Source organism: Euprymna scolopes, chromosome 19 (assembly GCF_053919585.1).
Source record: "Euprymna scolopes isolate OS-2025 chromosome 19, ASM5391958v1, whole genome shotgun sequence".
Classification (NCBI taxonomy): domain Eukaryota; kingdom Metazoa; phylum Mollusca; class Cephalopoda; order Sepiida; family Sepiolidae; genus Euprymna; species Euprymna scolopes.
The window spans coordinates 119929123-119938128 of NC_136500.1; positions in this window are offsets into that span (position 1 = coordinate 119929123).

The window sequence follows — 9006 nt, forward strand, 5'->3', positions numbered from 1 at the left end:
AGGCTGGATGGTCGACGGGCACCAGGAAGGATAAACCCTCCAAAAACTTACCCAAGCAAGCGGTGATCAAAGACCATCCCGAAAAAGCCACTAGTGTTTCGGCCATGGAAGTGGAGGCACCCTCTTCCTCTGGCAAGAGGAAGCTACAAGAGTCCGAGGAGGAGGAGGGAGCATCCGAAGAAGAGGCCGGCCAACCCGAAACGACCAGCAACAATGTCACAGGAACCACAAAGGAGGTGAGAAAGACGAGGAGGAAGAAAAGCCGGAGAACCAAAGCTACTTACCCGGACATTACCACCAGGGAAACCCCCTTACCCCCAACCCCCATTCAGCCAGAGTCAAAAACCCCCTCCCCTCCAAAATCCCCCAAGAAGTCATCCTGGCACCCCTCTGGAGACATTGTTAAAGGGACTGAAAATCCCCCAAACCCCCCTACTCAGGACACTCCTCCAAGTCCGGTCACTACTCCCACCCCTTTTCTTCCCCCTCCTACCCCTCGTACTACCAAAGAAGACCAGGTCACTGCTATGAAAATCCGTACAGAACGGACTAAGAAGTCTCCCTTCCTGCCAGGAGACAGCATATGCGAAATGGGCTCTCTGCTATCAATTCCGGAGTTGAAAGGGAGGCAGAAAGCACAATATGAGAAACTTCGGAACTTCGTGTTCATTGGGGCGGAAAACATTACCAACCCCAGTAACTCTAAAGACGCGCCAATGCTGACAACCTTTGTTCGGGAGAACAAAGACTCCAGAACTCAAGCCCTCTGGAGTATGCTAGAGGCAGCGAAGGATGCCATAAAGGGCTAGCAGCTGGTGGACATGGAGCACCCCTCGCTCAGAAAAATGAACTTTCAGTTCGAAGGCAGAATCCCCATCTATTGTCATCCTTCCTTTTACAGGGTGTTAAAACTAATTTTTCCCCTGGATGTCGGAGGCGTGGCTAAGGATGGACAGCCTTCTACGGATTTACTTAACGGCAGCCTTGGCCAGGCCTTCCACGTCCTCATGGCCGAGGATTTCAGACCCGTCTGTGACACTGCTTAAGGTAAGTGAACATGTCTTTGAACTTGGCCACTTTTAATATGAGGGGCATCAGGTGTCGAAGCAAGGCCTCGCGTGTTGTGAAAGACCTGGTGTCCCTTAACGTAAATATTGCTGCTATCCAAGAGATCCACTTTCTTTGTGATGAGGATTGCCAGGTGCTGGTAAACGATTACGATGTTTACTCAGCATATGGCAATACTTATAGTCGTGGAATCTCCTTGCTAGTGAGTCGCACCCTGTCAGCATCGGTGAATGTTGTTTACGCAGGCGAGGACGGGCGGCTGGTCGTTGTTGATGTTGCCTTTAATTGCAGTGTTTTTAGGATTGACGCTGTTTATGCTCCCAATTCTGCTGTAGAGAGGGTATCCTTTTTTCGACGGGTGGAGGGCTTCTTGGTAGATCCGGAACGGTTAGATTTAATGGGTTATTGGAACGCAATCCTTGATCCCAATATAGATAAGGTTGGAGGGGGGGGCTAGTGGATTGGTGCGGTGTGACAGCAGTCTGTCTGACCTGATGGCCTCGTGCGATCTCGTCGACAGATTTCGTATGGATCATCTGTGGCGGGAGATGTGGATGTGGCATTCTGTAGTGCCTTCCCATCTGAGTACCTACTTGGATCGGATGTTAGTTAGAAGAGGCGACTTAGACTTTCTATCGTGCCCCACATTCCACTTGTTAGGACACTCCAACCATAAACTCGTTAAGGCTTGTTTAAACTTAAGTGTTAGGCCTAAACTAGCTGGATACTGGAAGTTCAACAGCACCTTGTTGGAGCTGGAGGACTACCGGTTGAAGGTTACCAAATTAATTCATTGGGCTTTAGTGAGGGCGGTTACAGGGAGTAATTGGTGGGTTAGTCTTAAGGCTAAAATCAGACGCTTCTCGGTTCAGTACAGAAACGCCTCGCTTTAAATAAGGCTAAGGCAAAGAAGATAAGCTGACCTGGAGTGGGGGGACTAACTAAACAGGACCTCAGTCGCTTGGCTAGTGAGCGGTATGAAGGTCAAGTAGTTAGGGTAGGTTAATGAAAGTCTCTAACGAAGCTGTGAACATTGACGCAGTTGAGCATAAGGCTTTAAGGCGTGGTTCAGACGGGTACATTCAGAAAGTACATAACCTGGAAGGACACGCCCTCGTGTCGACTCGGGAGATCTGCTAGGGGTTTCAGGAACATCTATCAGAGCACTTCATCCAACTACCTGGACTCAGGATCGAAGAGTTTGGCAGCTATTTGGCCGACTAGCTCCACCTCATGGCGGCTCGCGTGGCTAGCTGTGATGGTCTTCTAATGGAACATGAGGTCATTACTGCGCTGAAGCAGGTCGGCTATACAAGTCCCCGGGACTTGATAGTTTACCCTATGAGTACTACTTGAGGATGTCGCCCATGTTGGTCCCTATTCTGAAGGATATGTTCAACCATTGGTTTGCTCAGGGTTCCATCCCTGGACAGGTGACCAAAGGAGTGATCACATTGCTGAGGAAAGCTCACTGCATGGTGGGGTGGAAAATTTTGATGACTTTAGGCCCTTGACTCTGCTAAACACAGAGTTAAAGATTTTGGCAAAGATTCTAGCGAATCGTTTGCAGGTTGTCATCACTGACTTGATCGAACCAGAACAGAGCTATGCTGTGAAGGGGAGATCAATTCAGGACAATCTTCATTTGATTTGCTCGATCATAGAGGGAATAGAAGACGAAACCGAAGCTGTGCTGATCAGTTTGGATCAGTCCAAGGTGTTCAATAGGGTCAACCATCAGTTCCTGGGATCTGTGCTGGAGGCTGCCGGATTTAATCCGGACTTCCGCAAGTGGATCTTTGTGCTGTATGATAGACCGACGGTAGCGGTGCAGATCAACGGTAAGCTGTCGGAGTCATTCGCCGTCTCCTGGTCAGTGCGTCAGGGTTGTCCGCTGTCGCCTCTTTTGTATGTCCTGGCGTTGGAACCCCTCCTTTGCAAGTTAAAGGATGAGGCGGCTACACCAGTCCTATGCGGAATTGCTTTACCTGGAGGCACATGAGCCAGGGTTTTTGCGTTCGCTGATGACGTCACCGTGTTCGTGTCTTGCTCCACAGACGTTCAAGCGGTGGTCGAGGTGCTCGCTCGATACGAAGAAGTCACAACCGCAGCAGTCTGTCGGCCTGCGGTTGGGGGGGCTGGACCAGGTAAACTCGCTTCCAGGCATCTTCAGCTGGACCGATGGGCAGGTTCACATTCTCGGTGTCTGGTTTTGGCCAGGACTTCAGCTGGAGAAAAATTGGTCGGAAGTATATTGCAAGGTCAAATCGTCGGTGAAGACTTGGATTGGAAGGAAATTGTCCTTGAAGGGTCGGGCGAAGGCGTGTGCTACATACGTCTTTCCGCTCATCCTTTACCAATTGTCTGTACTTCCTCTCCCTGCAGAACAGCTAACCCGCTTACAAAAGCGCCTCGACTCACCTGTGGGACCAGGGTAAGCACTATGTCTGCAGAGAGGTCTGTGTCCAGAGTCCGAGTGAGGGAGGCCTGGATCAGCCCAGTCTCCTGTGTCACAGAAACGCAGAGAGATTTGCTTTCCTGGGTTGTTCGCTAGAGGAGGACGCTCCTTGGATCCCTGCGGTTGAGAACTCGTTTCCCAATCTCAAACCCGACCACTCAGTAGAAGGTCTTCGTAGACCGAGGGAGGAGTCCAAGTTCTTTGCCGAATGCCGGACCGCTCTTAGAGCTTTGCCGGGGACTAGTGTCCTTGATCAGCCTAGGAAGAAGCTTTATCGGGAACTAGTGGTGGGTACTGCGAAGGATCCTCTTTGTATGCGATTAGGTTGGTCGATGTAGGTCATCCGCTCTCAGTGGAGTTGGGCGCCGGGTCGGGATTTTCTGACACACACGGAATTCTCCCTGACTTGACAACTGGCCTGAAAAGCACTGCCCCTCTTCAACAAATTCAGCATGTACAAAGAACAAACGAGGGGCTGGTGTCTGCGCTGCGACGAACACAAGCTCGAATTAGTGGAGCATGCGTTTTTCATTTACAGACGGATCCAGGCTATTGGAGTATGTCGGAGAGGTAACGGCTCGCATCAATAGCGAGTGGCCGCTCGATCTTGACATAGGATATTTCGTATACAACATGGAGCCGCCATTCCCCAGGGAGGAAAGAATGGTTTTCCTGGCGATCCTAGCAGTAGCGTGGATAGTGATCTGGATCACATGCCTTAAGCTGATCCGCGAAGAGACATCTGTTCCTGATCGGGATCTGATCGTTTACTTTAAACACTTGCTTAAAGTAAAGATCAGATGCGATTGAAGGAGGTTGCCTAGAGTGGAGTTTAACAAGAGGTGGGTGCACAGCACTAGTTTGTGCATCCGTCGAGGAGCCAAGTTTGAATACGTGTTCCTTCCTTAGGTATGGCATGGGCGGTGCTGGGTCCTTCGGAACCCATCCCGCTTAGGTTTTAGCTAAGTCATTTCTTGACTGGTGGTACAAATGAGATCCTGCTCCTGTTTTTATTTTCTGGTACTAGAGAATCTCTGAGTTGGCCCGCCCCCTATTACACCACTTGTTTGTTTTTTGAACACCCCCGGTTACTCCCCTACTTAGAGGTCACCTTCCAAACCCCCTCCACCCATTGCTTTATTTTCACCCACTTACACTAAGGCTTCTCCCCAACCCCTAATAGGGGTCTCCCTGCTTTTTTTATGTTCCCAGGAAAACAGTGGGGAGGGTCTAGTCACTTAGAGTAGCACAGAGCGGGTCAATACTAACAACCCAGTAGGTTTTTTGTATTTTATTTTTGAAAAGCACTTTTTTCTCTTGTATTTTTCCTCACTCCACGAATTGTACACACTAAATTTAAACTTTGTTATTTTTTCAAATGAATTTGAACTTTTTTATCATAATACAAATGCACATACACACATATAATTTGTTTTTTATAAAAAAAAGAAAAAAATGCATACACAAACATACAGACAAATTTTTATAAATTGTATATATGTTTTGATTCCTTACTCTGAACGCTGGGATTTATTAGTTAGATTAAGATCAATAGAGTGAATGAGATATTTTGGTAAATGTTGCCAGTCAAGAGTAAGATTCCAAAGTCTACATTTATTACTTTTTAATCACTTTAGTTACAAAGACCCTGAACCCTTCCCCTCCCCAATTTCTTATAGGGCCATGTACCTAATTTTGTTGTTTGTGATTTTTGTTTTTCAATTGTCATAATTGTAATTTCATTTTTTACCGACAATAAAATATATAAATAAGATCAAAGTGTAGTATCTGTTCTCTCAGTTACGAAACTTCTGTTCTTAAGGGATCCACCACCGGGCTCTCAGACTAGGTTAAGGTGTTTTTGCATACTAACTTTTGTTAGCAAGGACCGACCCCCTCTTTTGGGGAGTCAGGACCTAAAGAACCGACTCCACATTTGTGGGAGCTTGGACCTGAAAACCAATCCCCTTTTTTGGGAGACTGAAATCTCAGGACCAACACCACTAGCTGATAGTTGAGACCTTCCTTTTGTTTTTTTTTTTCGTTTTGCATGTTTTTTCTTTGTTTCGGTCTCACTTCTCGAGACTGGGATGGTCTACTTTCTCCACACTTAATTGCCTGAGCAGCACTCTGACCTGACAGTCCCAAACTTTGTCTATTTTCGCTGCTCTCCTGTTGGATCGAGCAGACAGGGTTCTTTTTCTCGCTTCTGTTGGGTAGTTAGTGGGTAGGGTGATGTGGGGTAGGGCGGATGCTTCGTTTCTGCTCCCCTCTGTGGGCAGAGATGTCTATCCCCTCTCTCTCTTAATTGCGACGCGGCACTCTGACCCGCTAGCACCCACTGCATCTTTCTTCTCTGCTCTCCCCCTCGTAGGGGCATTCGAGCTGCTAACCCGACATCCCCGTGAGGGGAGGTTAAAAACACTAATCTCTTCTGAGCCCACTCCTCCTACACTTTGGTCCGCGTCAGTGGCCAATAGAACCACCACTACCACGATGCGAGGAAGTCGGACCATACCGGTCCAAATGCAGAACATTGCACCCCTCCGAGGACTCTCCCACGAAGGGAGCTAGGCTTTCTTCCCAGAAGATGAAGGTGGAAGACAAGGTAGGGCAGCAGTCCGCAGTGACCTTGTACGAGATCGATGGGCTAGGGCTGCAGACCGCGGCGACCCCAGGAAACACTACAAAAGCAACGGCTCCCAACAAGGGCAACATCTCTGGAAAAGGCGCAGCCAGGACACCAGAGGGAGGAAAGTCAATGGATTCTGGGCCAGTGACACCCAAAGGCTCGGAATCCATCAAAGGAATGCCGGGGCAAGTCTCTCCCGCTCCCCTAAAGTGCGACTCCCCATCGGTGGAAAGGGAAGATGAGAGCGGCAAATCCGAGCAGCTGTTCTTCGTCATGATCACCTCCATTACTTCAAGAATGAGCTAACGATCTTGCCTCCAACACTCCTCAAGAGGGCAATGACCAAAAGAAGATAGCGGAAGAAGGGAGCAGCAACGCACCTGCCTGTGCCAACATAACCAAATGGGCAGAAACAGCACCACCCCCAGCCGCCACACCTTCTACAGCATCTGCCAGAGGCGCATCCCCAGGAGAGGAGTTACCACCAAGCTCCAAGAAAAACGGTGCTCAGCAGCCTCCTAAGAGGAAGAACAAGGTAACCCAGGGGGTCGGCCACAGCCAGGATACAAATTCATCAGTAGAATGGCCAGCGCTGTCCCTCAACATTGAGATGAGCCAAGCGGACCCCAAACCCGGCCAATTCAACATTTAAAGGAGCAGTGCCAGCAACCCCGCGCATGGAGCCAGCTAAACCAAAGCACGCCGTAAACACGGCATGGGGTCCTCCATCCCAAGAAGAGCAGCTGACACCCGAAGGCTACAGAGAACTCTTTTCCTCGACTTATAAAGAGTATATGAATGGAAACATCATTCTTCCTCGCCCCAAACAGTTCGAGGAATTGGAAAAACGGGTTCTCTCACTGGTCACTTCAGACCTCAGAACCAGGAGCCTCACGGGAGTCAGCAACTAGACAATGATTGAACTCCTTCTGGACCAAAACATTCCAGCTAAATACGTCTGCAGAAGGAGTTATGCAATGTGGGACATGCTGCTCCCCAGCCAAGAAGAAGCTGCAAGACTGTCCAGTACAGACCGTTACTGGAAAAACATCCGTATCCAGCCGGAGTACCTGAACAAGAGAAGAGCCAACGCCACCGTGCTGAACGTGACATGTCACGTAGGGGCCAAACAACTGGGAGCCATACTCAGCCAGTATGGTGACGTGGAGGCGGTAACCCCAGTCAAAAGCCAACGCAACATATTGACCGGAGATTACAAAGTACGGATGGTCCTGAACAGAGCCGAATTTGACAAAATTCTGGCGATGCTCAAGTTCGACAAGTGGACAATGTCGGTGATTGTGGAGGGAAGAAAGCCACAGTGCTGGCATTGTAAGAAACAAGGACACATGGCCAAGGACTGCCCAAAAAGAGCCCCGGCCAAAACCCCAGAAAAAACACCAGCCAAGGTGATGACTGAGGCAGTCCCAACCAGAGTGCCATCAGCGGTTCAGGCTACCCCAGCAGAAGAGGCTGGGTGGTCGATGGTCACCAGGAAGGGTAAACCCTCCAAAAACCTACGCAAGCAAGTGGTGATCAAAGACCATCCAGAAAAAACCACTAGTGTTTCGGCCATGGAAGTGGAGGCATCCTCTTCCTCTGAGGAGAAGGAGGGAGCATCCGAAGAAGAGGCAGGCCAACCCAAAATGACCAGCAACAATGTTACAGGGATCACAAAGGAGGAGAGAAAGACGAGGAGGAAGAAAAGCCGGAGAACCAAAGCTACTTCCCCAGACATAACAATCAGTGAAACCCCCTTAGCCCCAACCCCCATTCAGCCAGAGCCAAAAACCCCCTCCCCTCAAAATCCCCCAAGAAGTCATCCTGGCACCCCTCTGGAGACACTGTAAAGGAGACTAGAAAATCTCCCAAACCCTCCTACTCAGGACACTCCTCCAAGTCCGGTCACCACTCCTAACCCTATTCTTTCCCCTCCTCCTCCTACCACTAAAGAAGACCAGGCCACCGCTACGAAAGTCCGTACAGAATGGATTAAGATGTTTCCTTTCCTGCCAGGAGACAGGATATGTGAAGCGGCCTCTCTGTTACTAGTTCCGGAGTTGAAAGGAAGGCAGAAAGCACAATACAAGAAACTCCGGAACTTTGTGTACATCGGGGCAAAAAACATTACCAACCCCAGCAACTTCAAGAACGCGTCGATGCTGACAACCTTTGTTTGGAAAAACAAAGACTCCAGAACTCAAGCCTTCTGGAATATGCTAGAGGCAGCGAGTGGTTTACATGGAGCTGGTTTACATGGAGCACTCCTCGCTCAGAAAAATGAACTTTCAGTGCAAAGGCAGAATCCCCATCTATCGTCATCCTTCCTTTTACAGGGCGTTAATACTAACCTTTCCCCTAGACATGGGAGGCGTGGCTAAGGATGGATAGCCTTCTACGGACTTACTTACCGGCAGCCTTGGCCAGGCCTTCCACGTCCTCCTGGCCGAGGATTTCAGACCCGTCTGTGACACTGCTTAAGATAAGTGAACATGTCTTGCATCAGGTGTCAAAGCAAGGCCTCTTGCATTGTGAGAGACTTGGTGGCACTTAAGGTAAATATTGCCGCTATCCAGGAGACCCACTTTATTTGTGACTAGGATTGCCAGGTGCTGGTAAACGAATGTCCTTGCTAGTGAGTCGCACCCTGTCAGCATCAGTGAATGTTGTTTACGCAGGCGAGGACGGGCGGCTAGTCGTTGTTGATGTTGCCGTTTATTGCACTGTTTTTTGGATTGTCGCTGTTTATGCTCCCAATTCTGCTGTAGAGAGGGTATCCTTTTTTCGATGTTTGGAGGGCTTCTTAGTGGATCCGGATCGGTTAGATTTAATGGGTGATTGGAATGCA